General features: G+C 41.1%; 1 protein-coding gene across 1 annotated transcript in view; it reads right to left on the reverse strand.

The window, feature by feature from the left end:
• The window catches only part of LOC138967233 (E3 ubiquitin-protein ligase MARCHF4-like), a 28,902-nt gene extending 23,562 nt beyond the window's left edge, over positions 1-5,340 (reverse strand). The window contains exon 1 of the mRNA XM_070339755.1: positions 5,133-5,340. The gene's annotated coding sequence lies outside the window, so the exon portion shown is untranslated. The remainder of the gene's footprint in view (positions 1-5,132) is intronic.
• Between the last annotated feature and the right edge of the window lie 14,090 nt (positions 5,341-19,430).

The following is a 19,430-nucleotide window of genomic DNA, read 5'->3' on the forward strand; positions in this document are numbered from 1 at the left end:
CACACACACACACACACACACACACACGCACGCACAGACAGACACACATACACCACGACCCTCGTCTTGATTCCCCCCTCGATGTTAAATCATTTAGTCATAACTTGACTAAATGTAAAAAGGAAACCAAACAAAACAAGAAAACAAAATCAAACGAGCAAACAAAAACAACCTAACCAAAAAATACCATTACCAATACTAAAAGTTGGCGAACAAGCCCATTTCTTACATCATTTATATTTGGTACACAGAACTAAAGATTAAGGCTAACACCAAAACTTACAATATGTAATCTATAGCCTTTTTTTTTTTCGGTTCGCACAGCAAACGTGTTTTTTTTGGGTTTTTTTAAATCATAATTTTATATTTCTGATCTGCAATTGCTTTTCGAATAAAACAAAAAGAGGCATTGAAGCCTTTGTTTTTTTTATAAATACTTATGCACATTTTAGCAACCAAAATTATACGGTTCAATTCTTTCAACAGAGTTGCTTGCATTTTTCGATTTTTGACACCAAACATAATTTCGTGCACTGTTAACTCTATTTGTTTATCCAGATGTACCCAAATATAAAATTCTATCTGTTTCCAAAACTCAATCACCACTGGGCAAAAGAGAAAAAAGTGTTCTATATAATCAACGCTATTACTACAATATGAACAGACATTGTCCTCCACAACTTTCATTTTACATAACATAATGTTTGTGGGATAAATATTGTGAAGTAATTTCCATTGTAATACACGCAACCTTGTTTCTTTAACCGATTCAAAACTAATCAGCCAATCTTTCTTATCAATTTCATAATTAAATTTCCTCCTCCAAAAGCCAATTGCACACGGTTCAACAACTTTCATACTTACTAATTCTTTTCTAAACTGTTGTGCGCTGTGTACTTTCTTACCACGATATGAGGGGATATCCATCAAATCAATTTCTTTCTTTCCGTGCATCGTCTTATGCATTACATTCAGAACAACAGCACGAACCATGTTATATTCCAAAATTCTCCGTGGGGATTTTCCTAAAACATCACAAATGAACTGATAGGAAACAAATTCGTTTCTGTATAAAACATCATGTACACTATTAAGACCCTTTCTCGCCCAATCTTCAAAATACAGTACATTTCCGGCATAAGCAAAACATTGGTTATTCCATAGAAGCGGATTAAATAAATTATCATCAATACATAAGCCTACGTTGTTATCAAGCCAGGTTTTCAAAACAATTTTCCAAAATTTGGATTTGACAAGTTCACTCCCCTTTAGTCTCCGAAAATGAACATTTGAATAAAAACATTCACAATTTGAGCCGTACATTGAAAACACTGACTTTGGAACACATTTCCACTTATCCGTGACTTTGGGGGATGTCAGTCTGACAGCCCATTGTAATAAAAAGGATGCCTGCATGTGTTTCAAATCAATCATATTTAAACCACCATTTTCGACATCACTACACAATATTATCCTTTTTACTAAAGCTACATCCGCGCTCAATTACCATACCTACCTTTTAAACATGGATTCCGAAGATCCCGAACACTGCGACTTTTGTATTTAGTGCCAGCACTGGTGCCAGGCAATACCACAAAATATCAGAGCTTGAAAATTATACATGACAAAATGTGACTAGGTTTGTTGAGAATGCCTGTTATGCAAGTCACTTGATGAGAGTTCACAAGGATATGACTGAGACGGAATGGTGAAAACTGTCTAAAATCGATCAATCAATGTGAATTAAAACGGATGGAAGGAATGTAACTTGTTAAAGGTTATATCTAAGAGTGGTATAAACAGCCTAAAATCGATCAATTAATGTGAACTTTATATTAAAAGCTGACAGGAATGCCAATTCGTTAAAGGTTATATCAAACAATCTCAGCATTCATTAAACTTGATGATAAACAACAATGAAGAAAAATCTTTACACAAGTATTTAAGAGTACTACACTATGCTGACCAGACGGTTGTTACTGGCGTTCAATGACTGATCAGCCACCAGGTCACGCAGGACAAATAGCCGCGAGGCTGGCGGACTTATGGTGAGAAAGGGAAAGACTAACCGGCCAGTCGCTGACCTCCTGATTTACTGCACTTTAATGATATACGATACCGATAACCATGCATAGCCTGGAGGTGACCTTACGATTATTTTTTTACTGCTGAAATGTTCAAATTACGTGGACACCCTTCGTTCTTGAAATTATGACATGTCACTTCCGCGGGAGAAATACAGAAGAAGTGACAAATGTAGTTTTACCTGACGCCATTATTCATGTTATGATGTATTTTTGAAAACTATTTGGCCTTTGACGTCAGAGATTTCAGTTCGAAAGAGGGTCACAAAAAGACGTCTTGGTCAGTCAGTGTTGTTGTCAGTTGTTGTTTTAAAGGGGTAGTGCAGGAGCCACAGCATTGATGAAGCAACGATTTGTCTTTTTGTCGCAGATTACGATATCACAGCCAGAAGCTTTACACAACTATATCACGGATGACTATATACACCTACCTCTAGTGTTGCCAGCCCAACGAAACAATATGCGGTTTGTCAGTTCGCATCTCCCGTCAAAATGGTCCCACCTCATGTACTACTGATCTTTTACAATCAGTTTTTTTACCTAATCAAACACAATATCTTGACGTACAGTTCCCAAAATAGAAAGAATTCTCCCTCTCGCCGAGACAAACAGACTTCCATGTAGGCTTTTGACGTAATTAGTTCACATGCCGGCGGGACCTCATGTGAGCCTGGTCGAGGGCTACGCTGCTCTCCTGCCCGGAGACAGACCAAAATTGATTCGTATAAAAATTGCAGTTTTTGACTCCTTGCATAAAATTCAATTAAACTTGTTTAGGTTTTGTCAAACGCAGCTGCCTGAAATATGACTGAAAGCCATAAGGGCTCCGTGCACCTGGACGTGACAAGTTAAGTCAGTAACTTTAATCGCCGATCGTATGTCTGCAAGTCCATAACTCGATGGAGTAGGTGGAAAAACGTCGTCGGTGTCACTCAGCTTTTTATTAACTGAAATTCGATCTAAACTCGGTTGTTGTAGGTGCAGAACATGTATAATGGTTTCAGCTTAGCATGCATGCTTGTGGCTATTTAAATAAAAAACAGGCACAATAGGTTTGATATATTATTCGGGCAAACTAAAACTAGCCGATTGAAAAAAGAGCTATACTGAAAACTAATCAATGCAAACTAATGGCCAAATTTTCAATAGTTAATGTACTCATCAGCTAAAACCTCAGAATCTTTTAAGTTTTACTTTTAAACACTAGAAAAAGCAATATTCTTATCAAGTGAACGCAGGCTTTGCTCCAACCTTTCTTTTGTAAAAATAACTGTCGAAGGCAGAAGAAATAAACATTCACGTTTGCTTTCAACACTTGTTGAATAACGACATCAAACTTGCGAAGAGAGAAAGTAACCTTCTACCAAGGAGCAGAAACATCCACATTTCTGCTGATTCAGCAATTTTGGTGAGCGGTCGTGCTTCAACCTGATATCAGTTTATGGCTAGATACTATAACCAAGAAGATAACATTGGAAATCTCAACCTGTCTGCGCAAATATTTGATCGTTGATAACACTCCGGTGAAATTTTCAAGGTTGTCTATTTCGACAAGAAAGACTCCGATCAATGTCAAGGTCGTCAGTTCTTTTGGTGCACTTTGGAGTTTAATCTCAGCAAAATTCTCTAAGAAGCTCGACCTTTTTTTAGTCAAAATGCAATGCCAAAGTCACGGTTTTTTTTCCTTGTCAACAGTGTACATTCAAAGAAAGAGGTCGAATTATAGGTTGGGTAGTTTGCTTGTTTGTTGGGGTGTTTTCCCCAGGTAAAATCAGATTTCAAGATTCGATAATCCCTCAGGTGCAACGAAAAACTTAACTTAGGCATGGAAGCAACATAGAGTTTGTATTCTTCATTAATTCAACTCACGGCGGTCTTAAGCCTGTCCTTAATAGACCTTTTCGGTATCTGAGCAGCTCTCGCGAGACACGCTCCTTAATTGTTATGCTTTGAACATCGCGGCGAGAACTTCGAACCTTGGCTTGTGCAGCTCGCACGAGATCGCTGTACCGCATGCTTTGCTATGCTCTGTTGTTTGCGAGAGATTACGAGAGCTTGGAATACCGATAGGGTCTCTAGGGCTGGAAGTCGATTAAGCAAAGTATACTTCGCGAAGCCGGCTGGCCGCACGGAGCTTTAAAGGGGACTGAGTTTTCGGTAAAAAGACTTCGCGAAGTCGACCTTGAGGTCAATTAAAGACCGCCTTTAAATTAAGCCCGAAGTCGTCTTCGTTAAGACTTCACAAAATCTTGTCACCGACAATTCTTAAACAAAGTGTCGTGCAGCCTGCTTCGCTGAGTAATCTTCGCCCAATTAACCTGAGGCTTTAGATACATAATTATACAGGCTTAAATGCACACACAGCTTCACGTAAACCATCAGTTTTTGGTCACAGACACTGTCAGGCTTTTACACACAGTACAAATACCCTTCCGTTTAAACACTCACCGCTTGAGAACATCCTAGCTCCGGCCGTAAAGAGCGAGCATTTTTCAAAGACTGAATTTATTTTTGCGTGGCCACATTCGGACGCCTCGTTTTGGCGCCAGAACTAAATAATAAATTGCCAGCTTGTAACACAAACATTCTTGAATCATAAAAGATTTATTTTTTCATCAAGACAAGATCAGTACAACTCGAAGTTTTGACAGTTTTAAAAAAAGGAGCCCGGAAGCAGTTCATACAAGGTTGTGAGAAAAAAAGGAAAGTGTGTGACACGGGTTCACGATGGCTCAGGGGGTAAAATAAACCACAAAATCTGGTGTGTGGTTTACGCAAGCTAAATAGCTATTAAAACAAACTGTGTCATTTAATGCTGTTAAATGCTATTGCAAATGTGTTCCATAAGGTTAGAACTGCTTTTTTTTTCGTGAGAAGATTTAAATCGTTCTGTAAACCATTTGAGGCAGACTGGGCCTTTAATAATGTCGAAGCCGGTGCTGCATGCACAAATTAACTTTTTTTTGTACTCAGCTTGCCACCATGGAAATTCCACGAAGGCTCTGAAAGTGACCACACACTAATTGCTGTCTGTGTAATTCTGCTTACCTTGGTCTTTTGACAAACGAATTCCTGGTGCGGTCAGTTTTTCCTCGACCAAGACGCCGGACACTGATGTCACTGAGTGCTCTCAGACTGGAGGCAGTGACGTTATGGCTTAATCACCTCGCGTCTTGAACTTTGCTGCTTTTCCTCCAGGGGCTTAGAACAGAAACTGGAGATTGAGAGAGAAAAAGAACGAGCTGCGTGAGTATACAAAAGATGACGATGTTGATGGAACTTTATTTCCCAAGGAAAAGAGAGAGAGAGAGAGAGAGAGAGAGAGAGAGAGAGAGAGAGACAGACAGACAGACAGACAGACAGACAGACAGACAAGGATATAGAGAGACAGACAGACAGACAGACAGAGATAGAAAAGGAAGTTAAAATCTAAAATTGAATGCAGTCAGCGATTCCATCAGTTCAAACCCTATTTATCCTACATAGGCCTACATGAGATCACAATATCGTTCAAAGCACATGTGTGTATATTATGCAAATGAGGTCGTGTCAAACTAGTTTGGCATGGACCTGCTTTTCCACTGCGTATGGTGCCAAAGTCACGGAGACAAATATCATTTTAATCCATATTACACGTCTCGTTGGCTAGCGCGACATGTAGAACTCAAACGCGTAAAAGCTAGACTTGATGACGTAACACGTACATGTTACCGTACACGTTCTTAAAAAGACCCTCATCTAGAACACTCTACTTTCGAGAGAAAGAACAAGCTACGTTTAAGACAACAAGAACACACAAAAACTAAGTCTCCAATTGAATTCTGCAGTCAGCACTTTCAGAAGTCAAAAACGGCTATGCGGTCCTTTTTAAAATTGTACCAGGAATTGCGTCACAAACGCCGTCGTGAGAATGAACAATATGCGTTAGGACAATGAGAAGCTAAAATCAAATTCTGAAGTTCTCCAAAACCGACACCCCTTTTTATATTCGAGACGGTGACCGTGTTAAAACGTTATTTCCGGCATTTAACCCGCAAACAGGTAATGCCAAAATACCACAACTGTAATCGGCACTGAGCCAGTTCGATCTACCGGTTTGCAGTTTGTTGGAGATGTTGTTCCGCTTTATACAATGAACCAGACTGAAGTAGCATAGTAGGCAGCATTGTGCAGATGGAAGAAGTCCGGCATTATCCAGATTCATCTTGAACTCACTACGAGACAGATGAGTAAACTGGCCTTGAGCAGTAGACTTAATGTTGCATAGCCCGATTAAGCGCGTGTGATGGTGGGACGTTATAGATAATCTAGATTCAAGACATATAAAAATTAGTAAGATGGAGGTGTTTTTGTGTGTGTTTTTTGGGGTCGAGTGTAATGAACGCTGCGCAGTATGTTGACCATGCGACCATGACGAGCGAGAATTTCAGACGAGTGACAATTCCCTGACGAACTTGTTGTTTTGGTTTAGTGTTATAGGCCTATATATGATAATTATTCGCATTATTGCGACGTGTTCCGGCTTACTTATGGTCCAAACTGTGTTTTCGTGACTGTTTTCAAGCCTCTCGGTCCATAAATTGACCCAATGGCAGTGTGAAGTTCGTCCACTTCAAATTTCGAACGGTACTAAGCTGCAAGACTTGTGAACCAACACTGCAACAGCACCAACAACGGTATGCAATCTGATTACAGTGGAACCCCCATTTTAAGACCGTCTAAAATCTGAAAAAATCAGGTCTTAAAAAGGAGGGGGTCTTAAAATGGGGGTAAATTTACAGAGGTTATGAACATAAAAAAGCAGGTCTTAAAAGGGAGGAAGTCTTAAATTGGGGGGGGGGGGGGTCTTGAAAGGGGGGGGGGGGTTCCCCTGTATGCAGGCTTTCCATTTTCATCAGAAGAAGATACATAGGTTACATACCCCGAGTTCTGAATAGCTTGCATATTTTCCCGAGGGTCGATTGGTATAGGCGAGGGAATACATGAAAATCTATCCGAGGGAAAATATGCAAGCTATTCGGGACGAGGTGTGTAAGCTATTTATCCCTTGACCACGATGCTTTCATCAAAAACACTCACTTTTTCAACACAAATCTGCTCTTGCCTATTTTCTTCTCACCGAGACCTTCCGCATAACAATTTTCATGCGCGAAGCTAGTTCTCCTCCCCGCATGAACTACTGAATTTGAACAACATCAAATTGATAAAACAGAATGCCTATATTTTCATAAATATAGCTATTCTGATGAACACGTGGGGGAATTCGGGGGCTGTGATTGGATGGTCTCTTCCGATCATCAAAGCATAATGCTACGGAAGTCGGCCATTTTACTCAATATCCAAAAGCATATTGTCAATAACAAAGACGCATGGTTCCGGTTTCTTCCACGTGTATAAAGTACACGCATACCTCGCCAGGTTTGTTTCTGTGACTAGTCGACAGACGATGCCATTTGCTGTGTGTGTGTTTTTGTTGTTGCTTACTGCACATGACATACATTACGTGTAAAATCCAGTTCTTTAACAGGCAACAAACCTTGCAAATTTCCAGAAGCTGCAATCTGAAGCGACCTATCTCTGATTCTAGCAGACGATCTCTCCAATGTTTAACACAAAATCAGCAAACTCTCCTGTCACATAGAAGGTCCATTGTATAGTACAATGTTGAAATGAAGTTACCGGTCTGAAACATTTAGTCGTTTCTTCTGAGACAATCCTTGTTCTCTTATCATCTACAGATTTACCGCAGTCTTCATCACGCGAATTCCCAACAGAAGTCAGACTTTCGAACATACAATATACGTAGGCAAACATGATACGTCATGACGTCATATGATTCCTAGCATATTGACGTAATGCTAATAGACATCCGGTAATCTCGAGTTTTCTCCGTAATACATGTTCGTGGGTTTTTCAATGTTCGGTTATTTCCGTGGCTTCATGCGAAAAGGGAACCGTCGTCTGCAATCAACGACATGTACCATTCTGGTACTTGTTGCTGACAAAAACATGATTTTAACACAGAATTTAATGTCAGAATAGCTATATAAACGCTATTGTGTTTTCATCGTAGCAATAGGGTCCGATATTTAGACGAGACAAGTATAATGCCGATAGTATATTGCTACGCTGAAAACACAATAGCTGGTAATGTATCGATTGGAGATTGGATTTCCCTTCTTTGAGTCATGTGAGGTCAGAGGCCTACAAAACTTTATGTATCGATTGGACATTGGATTTCCCTTCTTTGAGCCATGTGACGTCAGAGGCCTACAAAACTTCATATTTGGGCGTTTCAGGTTGACCGAAACTTTAAAGGAACTTCAAAACACACGTCATGCGTGTTTGATTGCATGTGTGTGTGCTGTTCAATGTCAAAACAACATCAAAGTCAGTACATGACGTGTGTTTTGTAGTTCTTTTGAAGTTTCGGTCAACCTGAAACGCCCAAATATGAAGCTGATGTGTTTGATTGTGGACATGTGTGTGTGTGCACAGGAGTGTGCGGTGTGCTCGTTCAATCGTCAAAACAACAACAAAGTCATAGTACCTGAAAGGAATTCGATCGATACATAAATGTTATTTGCGTGTTTGACCAAAATATGACATTTTACACAGATCTCGACAGTCATTGTTCACCTCGACCGCTAGCGCGGTCTCGGAGAACAATGACTGTCTCGATCTGTGTAAAATGTCATATTTTGGTCAAACACGCAAATAACGTATAATGTATCGATTGGACATTGGATTTCCCTTCTTTGAGCCATGTGACGTCAGAGGCCTACAAAACTTCATATTTGGGCGTTTCAGGTTGACCGAAACTTTAAAGGAACTACAAAACACACGTCATGTGTTTGGTTGCATATGTGTGTGCTCGTTCAATCGTCAAAACAACAACAAAGTCAGTACATGACATGTGTTTTGTAGTTCCTTTCAAGTTTCGGTCAACCTGAAACGCCCAAATATGAAGCTTATGTGTTTGATTGCATGTGTGTGTGTGCTCGTTCAACCGTCAAAACAACAACAAAGTCATAGTACCTGAAAGGAATTCGATCGATACATAAATGTTATTTGCGTTTTTGACCAAAATATGACATTTTACACAGATCTCGATAACGTATATTATAGTTTTCTCTTGTCAAATAAAGTTAGTTAAAGGCACAGTAAGCCTCCCGTAAACCATCACAGATACTGTCAGGCTTACAAACACCCTTCCATTTGAACGCTCACCACACCGCACACAAAATACCGACACAAACACATAAACACACACACACACATGCACACACACACACACACACACACACACACACACACACACACACACACACACACACACAATAGGGTGACAAATTAATGTTCAAATATTGACAGACTAACTTTAGATAGGAAATAAATACTCAATAACAAAAACAGACACGACGAAGAACTTGAAACAATAAAAAAACGCTGGCGCTGGACCCGAGTACTCTTCAGACTGGCTCGCTCCCCCAGTATGAAAGTTTTTGTCTTGTGCACGTGGATTTAGAAAAAAAAAAAGAAGTTTTTTTAAAATTTATTTTACACAATTAAAAACATTATTAGAGTAAAATAAAACATTAAAACGTTCATAATAAACAATAGTAAACAAGAATTAAAAAAAAAAAAAATAGACCGCCCATGCCGGGAATCGAACCCGGATCACTTGGATTTAAAAATAAAAAAATAAAAAATAAATTATTTATTTTACACAATTAAAAAAATTATTAGAGTGAAATAAAACATTAAAACGTTCATAATAAACAATAGTAAACAAGAATTTATTAAAAAAATAAAAATAAAAAATAGATCGCCCATGCTGGGAATCAAACCCGGATCACTTTGGCCATAGTCGGAAACGCTTTCCACCAAGCCACCAACTCTGACATTCGCCAGTGAACTCAAATGCCTACACATATAGTCCTCGCGCAGTGGTACACGCACGCAAAGCACGCAAAGCCTGTATTGTCGCTGGCTTGGCTGAAAGCCTGGTGTCGTTGGCTTGGCTGTTCTTTTTGCCTCCCCCCGCCAAACCTCCCACCGTTAAGAGTCGTTTTTGTGAAATATTTTGCATTTAGGTCCCAGGTAACATTATGAAGTTTTAATACGATCAATCGGACCTATTATCAAGTTAGTGTATCAACTTTTGAACGAACTGCGCCCAGTAGTTTCCCAGCAATAAGCTGTTAAGTCGAGACAGACAGACAGACACACACACAATTAAAGTCTGCAGGACCCTCCTACTCCGTACTCGGGGATAACACTGCATCAGCACTGTATATCACAGCACTGCATAACACTGCACTGCATATCCCTTTTCATCATCGAAAAGTACAAATCCATTTCAATATTATTCGCTCACTACCATTCGTGTCATGCATAGTGGACATCGCCAGTTACCATTGGTGTTGCTGCTAAAAGCGGGGACGTAGCTCAGTTGGTAGCGCGCTGGCTTTGTAGCCAGTTGGTTGCTATCAGCGTGGGTTCGATCCCCCACGTTCGGCGAGAGATTTTTTCTCGGAGTCAACTTTGTGTAGACTCTCTTCGGTGTCCGAACACCCCCGTGTGCACACATGCGCACGAAAAAGATCCCACGTTCACAGCGAAAGTCTCAGGGCTTGGAAAACACGAAGACACGCATGCATCATCTCTCGTCTCCGATTATCATGATCGCTGGTGTGTCGAAGAAGACAGCCACAGCGGGCTTGTTCGAATCAAAGTATCACACCATATCTTCAACGTATTACCAATACCTGTCCCAATATAGACCAGTTGGTCTAAGAGGACGTTAAACCCTAATAGTCAGTCAAAAGCTAAAGTCTGTATCACCGTCCACGTACACACATGTACATTGAGCGTGGTGCAGTGGTGCCGTCAGAAAGTTGACGTGGTAAAGTGGTACGGATATCCACCATTACACATGCTTCCTATAATATGACCCGACGCCAACATCCAACACCCAACCCCCCCCCCCCCCCCCCCCTCCTCCAAAATTAGACGATCACGAGAAACTGCGTGTGGGGTTTGAGGGTGGGGGTTTGGGGCACGGGAGGGCCGGATAATGAAAATCGTCAGCATGCACTTCTTCATAAAAATAAAATCTTGATTTGGCACAGGCTGCTGTATCCCATGGTACGCTTTTTGACAGTGTGGTAGCCTGGTGCGTGAGTGCCAGTGCGTGTGTTTGAGCCTGTCTGATATATATCAAATGCCATGTTTTATTTTTTAATGATACGATGTTGCTTCTTGTCAAGGGTTGTATCTGCAGGATTTAAGACGTACAACAATTTTTTTAACGCAGTAGTTAAAAGAAACGTGTCCTTCCCATAAATCCACACAAAAAAAGAAGAATAAAGATTGTTCTTGTTTATCAACTTCTAGACGTATCTTAATTACGCAGAGCATAACTGATATCAACAATTAAGTTCAACCTCAGTGCACTGCGAGACAACCCATCTGCCAAGAAGTATGCCGTATAGGCAAAAGAAAAGAAGGAGAAGAAAAAAAATAAACTGAGGAGAGAAAAAAAACTGACATTAAAACAATGAATAAATAAAGCGCAATACAACCCAACATAACAGTCGCAGTAGATATAGGTTGTTTTTTGTCCTTGCTGATTTTGTCGTGCCCATACCACGTATGCGTACATGAAATAGGAATAGTATACACGACAGGGCAACAACGGGAACTCACACACACACAGGCACACAGGCACACATACACACACACACACACACACACACACACACAGCCACACCCATACTGACGCACACACACATACACACCTGAAACACACACACATACACTGACACACACACACACACACACACACGTACACACACGCGCGCGCGTGCACACACACACACACACACACACACACACACACACACACACACATCAACAACAACAAAAATACGAAACAAAACGTCATATGCCTATGGCGCGTGACCTACATCTGTAGGGTAAGTGGGTCATGCACTCGTGGGACGAATGATGTATCCATGTACCTTGAACTCTTGTTGCCCCCTAGCGCCCTACAAAAGTACTGGTACACGTGTCATAGTCAGTGTGAATGTTGGGAAACAGAAGGAAAGAAAGAGAATCATGTGGTCTGGCATTTAGTTAGAGCAAGATCTAGTTCATAACAAGTAGCACTTAGAACTGAAACGCTTCACTTAGAATTAGGCCTACTTACTTGTATGTCACGTATTCTACTTTTTTGACATTCTTATGTAACTATTTGTATCAGAATTACTATTCATTGTCATGATGAGAGAGCCGACTTTGAGAGAGAGAGAGAGAGAGAGAGAGAGACACAGAGAGAGAGAAAGAGAGAGAGAGTAGAGAGAGAGAGAGAGAGAGAGAGAGAGAGAGAGTATGAACTGACCACTAAGATATAGAATCTAGTCCCAGTGGGACAGACAGACAGAGACAGATAGACAGGCAAACAGCAGAGAGGGAGGGGGGAGACAGAGAGAGACAGAGACAGACAGAGACAGAGACAGAGAGAGAGAGAGAGAGAGAGAGAGAGAAAGAGAGAGAAAGAGAGAGAGGGGGTGGGAGAAAGACTGAGAGGGAAGAGAAAGGTGCGGAGAGGGAGAGGGAGAGAGAGAGAGAGGGGAGAGACTGAGAGGGGAGGGAGAAAGACCAAGGGGAGGGAAAAAGATAGACGGACTCCGAGAGAGGGAGAGAAAGACTCGAGAGGGGAGAGAAGGAAGTAACTGGGAGTAAGAGAGAGGGAGAGTATCCAGAGAAATAGGGAGAGAGAGAGGAAGGGAGGCTGAGATTGATAGGGGAGAGAGAGAGAGAGAGAGAGACACAGAGAGAGAGAAAGAGAGAGAGAGTAGAGGGGAGGGGGGCTAAGAACCTCGATCGGGACAAGAAGCAGATGTGTGTGGTGTGGAGAAAACGCGTGCGGTTCGTTATGACGGCTTACTAATGCCAAAACCTGGGGTTACCCATGATCACGTGATAATTACTAATTAACGCTGTCAGTGACTGTTTTCACTCGTTAGTTACTCATTTTCACGGGATAATTAGTAATTTTCACGGGAAAATGACTAATTTTTAGTTTTGGCACTAGCAATCCGTCAGGGAGTGAGCCAAAACTAAAAATTAGTAATTAACAGGTGAAAGTTAGTAATTTTCCCGGGAAAATTAGTAGTTAACACGTGAAAATGGTAATTATCAAGGTAAAATGACTAATTTTCCCTTGATAATTACAATTATGAGGTTTTGGCACTAGTAAGCCCTATGACGGCTTACTACCTGGGGTTACCCATTATCACGTGATAATTACTAATTAATGCTGTCAGTTACTGTTTTCACCTGTTATATGACGGCTTACTAGCGCCAAAACTAAAAATTAGTAATTAACACGTGTTAATTACTAATTTTCACGAGAAAATTACTAATTTTCACGAGAAAATTACTAATTTTCAAGTGTTAATGTCTAATTTTCAGTTTTGGCTCGCCTCCTGACGGCTTACTTGTGCCAAAACTAAAAATTAGTAATTTTCACGCGTTAATTACTAATTTTCATGTGCCTCGTGACTGTGGAGGTTCAATGCGCATGCTCGACTGTTACACCGGCCAGAGCAAAACATTCTTCGATTCGATACTTGGTTTAAACAAGATTTTATTAATGAAATACAGGGTGGCATGTATATACGATATAAACATTTGTGGCCACACAACAAGCTAAGCTTATATTAAGTGTGGTTATAAATATGTACATCTAGATAGGAATTGTTATTTCACGTTATGTCGAGGTCATAGAATCACTTATACCCTTATGAGAACGCAAGACAGACAAGATACAATTTTTACACACACACACAAAAAAGAGGAAAAAATGCAGCAAAATAATTAGAGGATGTGACAGAGGACGGGAAGGACTGCAATATCGGGGAGATCCCGGGGGAGGAGGGTGTGTGTGTGTGTGTGTGTGTGTGTGTGTGGGGAGGGGGGGGGTCAGAGAGACGATGAGAGACTTTCACAGACTTGCTAGATCAATGCTACTGCAGCAGCAAAATTTCATTTACATTGTCGTACAAACTAATTAAGCTGAGGTTAGTCATGTGAATACACAGAAAAACCTTTAATAAAAAGATTTACTCAAAACTTGACCTTCAGTAAAAACGTAAAACAGCATGACCTGCCAATAATCAAATACTGGATCATTGACATGGTGACCACAGGGTAATCAAAATCTATCACTTAACCTTATAAAGCTATGTACCTTTTCGAATATTTCAATGTTTTCGGTAAAACGTAGGTTTGGCAGACCAAACAATAAACATTGTACATTTTGATGATCATTCGGTAATGTGTGTATAGTTAGTCTTCGGACATCATCGTAATTACTACAAAATAATAAATAATGTTCAACATTTTCATTTTGAATTTGATATCCGCACTGACAAGTCGGGTTATCACTTAAGTGGCGTTTCACCATATCATCATTTAAATCGCTCATTTCTAATCTTAGTCTGCAGTGTATAATTCCGTCTTTTCTCTTGCCATAATAATGTTGAGGAAGAACTTTACTATCTGAACGACATAAAAACTGTTTAAACTGGCTAATTGATTTTGTTAATTTGATATTATCTGGTAGAGAATTCCATGTTCGGGTAGTGCTGGGAACAAATGACTTATTATACAATTCAGTTCTGTGTGGTGGTACGACCCGTTCAAGTGGGTTTCGTCTATGATAGGGGTTCACAGTCGAGACAAGAGGAGGCAATAAATCAGCCACGTTCTGGGAACATTTCCCATGTACCATTTTATGATACAAAATTAATTTATGTTTTTCCCGTCTTAGTTTTAAACTACTGAAGCCTGATTCATCATATAATTTTTGGTGGCTTGTTCCTTTAACTGCTCCGACAATTACCCTTAAGGCCTCGAGGTGGATCTGTTCCAAAATGTTAGATAAAACTTCTGTACAACTGTCCCAGACGACATCGGCGTAGTCAAAGTGTGGTAATACGTAGGATTTATACATAGTTTCTAAAGATTTTCTACTAAACCTGTGCTTGTAAAATTTCAATACTTTTCTGGTCCATAGTTTTTTTTAATCCGATGCAATTTAACAATAAGAGCTGAGCGCATGTGTAGATAACCGTGACATACAGCTGTCTGTCTGATAACTTGTTGAATAACAAATTCTATCGAAAGATATTTGTGAAAGTGTGTGAGTCTAGACCGCGAACAGAGCCGTCTGCTAGTGGTCGGACCTTCAGCACACGGCCGACCAGACGCCATTTTTTTCTCTCTCGATTCGAACATTTTCGGATCGATTGTCCTTCACTAATACACTACAAAGCAGATGTATGAGTGTAGTAGTGGAAATAAATATGAGGTACAGCTGTCTGCCCGACAACTTGTCGAATAAGGAATTATATTGAAAGATATATATGTGAAAGTGTGAGACCACAGCCGATCAAAAGTCCATCTGCTATAAGCATCTTCGATTCGAAAGTTTTCAGGGTCGATTATTCTTTTCTAAGATACCCAAAACAACGTTAACCCTTTCGCTGCCAATCAAAACTTCCTGACTGCCAGGGAATATTGGAGTTCGGGGTGTAATAATTCACAAAAAATTCTAGCTCCAAACTGGCAGTAGGTAGGAAAGTAAAACCTATGTTATTTTTAAAGGAAATTCAACCAAGAATCTGTTTTTAGTATCTAATCATGGAAATAATGCACAAGTGCAGGACGGGTATACCCGTCCTAAGGCAGTCAAGGGGTTAAAGGAAAGCGCTACAGTGCAGAAAACTGTGACATGCATCTTCATGTCGGATAACTTGCTTGGTCGATAAGGCCTTCTATTCAAAGATATTTCAGAAATTGTGTGAGAGTGATGTTTGACGGACGTTGTAGCCTCTCAGTGCGGACTAGTCTTAAAGTCCGACTACTGTGACCGAAAACGAGGCAAAAATGAAAATTAGTAATTAACACTGCTAATTACTAATTTTCACGTGAAAATGTTAACCCTAGGTTTTGGCACTAGTAAGCCGTCATACTGTTCGTTACTCATTTTCACGGGCAAATTACTAATAAATTATTTTTAGTTTTGGCACTAGCAATCCGTCAGGAAGTGAGCCAAAACTAAACATTAGTAATTAACAGGTGAAAGTTAGTAATTATTCCGGGAAAACTAATTTTCCCGGGAAAATTAGTAATAAACACGTGAAAATTGATAATTACAATTATGAGGTTTTGGCACTAGTAAGCCGTCATAGTTCGTACCTGTGGTGTCCCAGAAAGGGACCACCTTTGTAAAATGAGGAGCGAGTCACTGTGTACACGTGTGCTCTCGTTGAGGTTACCGACCTATTCTAACTCCTACACCCCCCCCCCCCCCCCCCAATCCATATGCCTGGTACTTACCCTCCTTGCTGACGTCGCATCCGATCGGCCTCTATTATAGAAGTTGTTGTCAACTTGTGTTGCGTGTCAGTGTGTAGTGTGTGTTTGTGTGTGTGTGGTTGTGTGTGTGTGTGTGTGTGTGCGTTCGTCAGTGTGTGTGTCAGCGTGTGTGTGTAAGGGGTAGTCGGCTTTGTGGCTTCCTCTCGGCTTTCACCACACCGCGTCATAGGTCTTCTTGAAGAAGAACCTTCCTCTCCCAGGATAAAGTTTTCTGTTTCTTCTGTTGTTGACGTTTCTGTAGCGAAGTCTTTTTTTTACAGGGAGGGGGTGCTAACCCCACGCCCAACCCTCCTCCTTTTTCAGCCGGGCTTGGGACCGTCCTTGGCGGAGTGTGTGTGTGTGCCATGTTTGTATATTTGTGCGTGCATGTGCAGGGCCGGACCAAATGAGTTGTAAGGGGGGGGGGGGGGGGGTTCCTCCTTTTTTGGGGGGGCAAATCAGCGAAGTGGCGAAGCCACAAGCGCGCGCTTGCAAAGCAGGCGCGCGAACTAGGGGGGTCCGGGGGCATGTTCCCCCGGAAATTTTTTGAAAAACCGTTAAAATCTGTGCAATCTGGTGCATTCTGGGCCTTGTTTTGAGGGTTAAGAGCAGCATTGTGGGGGGGGGGGGGGGGGGTACCTTTTTCTCATCGGATTTCACATTGAATAAAATTTGTTAGAGACACACACAAAATTTATTTAAAATAAAAATTAAAAAAACAAACACTCAAAGCAAGGTACATGCTTTTTCCAGGGGTGGGGTTCCGGAACCCCTGGAACCCCCCCCCTGGGTCCGGCCCTGCATGTGTGTGTGTGTGTGTGTGTGTGTGTGTGTGTGTGTGTGTGTGTGTGCGTGTGTATGTCAGTGTGTGTGTGTGTGTGTGTGTGTGTTTCCCATGTTTGTGTGTGTATGTGTGTGTGTCAGTGTGTCAGTGTGTGTGGGAGTGTATGTGTGAGTGTGTGCGTCAGTGTGTGTGTGTGCCATGTTTGTTTGTTTGTTTGTGTGTGTGTGTGTGTGTGTGTGTGTGTGTGTGTGTGTGTGTGTGTGTGTGTGTGTTGGTATCTCAGTGTGTGTGTGGGGAGGGGGTGTTTTTCCTGCGCGGCGCCAGTATTTGTTTTTGCAATGACCGAGATTTCTGCTGTGACCTTGTAATCTTTGTCAAGCGCATGCGTGCACGGACAGAAACAGAGTGCACAAAACGTTTTGACTCTAGAAAAATCATTCTCGCTGAACGTGAGGGTCGTTTCGACCCGATAGCGACAACATGTTTCACAAGGAACTTAGTCGATAAATATCGACAGGGGGCCGACAAATGGTTTAAATGGGAAATGTGTGTATATGGGTGTGGGTTTGAAACAAACAAACAAACCAACCCTTGTGAACCCCGGGCCGCAGGCCTTCGATGTAGTGATTGAAAAAAAAGGATGTTCTCAAATGGTTCAATTCTCATTTGGTCTGATTCTCAAATGGTACCGGTATACTCCCCCCCCCCCCCCCCCTGGCCGCAGGCCTAGGAGTAAAATTTTATAGACACTGACCTTCTTCCCAGGGGTCATTGACCCAGTTTTAGCTATGAGAGGTGGTTCGCCCAGAGGCTGTAGAGTATACTGGGGCGGTCTCTTTGATGTCTTGAGAGGAAACTTGGCCAGGGTAGTACATGCACCAGAACTGGTGGACACCAAGGACAAACATGAAATCGAAGCAGTTTGCTTTCAGAGAGAACGGTCGTCAGCAACTCAAACTTCTCTGTTTTCTTTTTTTTTTTAAATCTGACTTTCTTTGTGGCCCCCTGACTCCGCCCCCCTCCCTCTGTAAGGACCCCCCTCCACAAGGACCGATTTTTGTCAACATTTTAAAGGTCGCTAGAGAGGGGTTCCACTGTATGACCTAACCGCTGCTGGCAGACGGCCTCAATCTTCACGCGCAAAGACGAGATTAATAGGTGCTCGGTTTTGGTATTTTGAATTACATTACATTAAACCTTTGTTGGGTTTCATGGTCATGGCAACAGCCATAATAATATTACATGATGTATAATATCATATTTCAGCATATGTGAATTACATGTCATCATACTAAACTGTCATACATTTTTATTCCTACATTATTCTGATTGATCACAACCAAACCTACTATCATTGGACACATCCAAATGCAAGCGCCTGTTCTTGACAATTTCTCTCTGATCTAAATATAAAATCAGTGCAATTTCCTGGGTCGGGCTTTGCCACAGACACTCACGGTTTGGCCTGTAGGTAAAATGTACAATGTATTTTCTGATTTGTGCACAAAAGCTTTTTTTCTTTTTTCTTTTTTTTAACATAACAATGTTTAATGTCACTGTATGTTTAAAAGACCATGGTCATATTTGTAAAAAAAATGTTAAATTAGAAAATAAATAACATTTTGGTTCATGATTTTTCCTACACCTGTGCTAAAAATAAGAAATAAAAATGTCGGGTATATAAGTCACTCAAATACAGCTAGGTATGAATGGCTCGGTTTGAGTTTGTTGCAGTTGACCCTGCACAATGCGACATATCATGTTTTTGTTGAACAATTTTGACGTCACCCCTCCCATAGGGTGACGTATTTCACAACTTCCTGTGTTACACAAACTCTGTGATGACCAATTTTGACGTCACCCCTCCCATAGGGTGACGGATTTCACAACTTTCTACAGATGAACAATTTTGACGTCACCCCTCCCATAGGGTGACGGATGTCACAACTTCCTGTGTACACAAACTGATGACGTATTTCACAACAAAATGGCGCTGCCCATGGTCAACCTCGAAACTATCCGTATAGAATGGGGGCGAGCGCCCCCATAAAAACTAGCGCCGCCGGGACTATTGTTTTTAAAGCCCAAATCAAATGTCACTCTACTTTGAATTGCCGAAATGCTTTTTACTG

Source organism: Littorina saxatilis, linkage group LG5 (assembly GCF_037325665.1).
Source record: "Littorina saxatilis isolate snail1 linkage group LG5, US_GU_Lsax_2.0, whole genome shotgun sequence".
NCBI lineage: Eukaryota > Metazoa > Mollusca > Gastropoda > Littorinimorpha > Littorinidae > Littorina > Littorina saxatilis.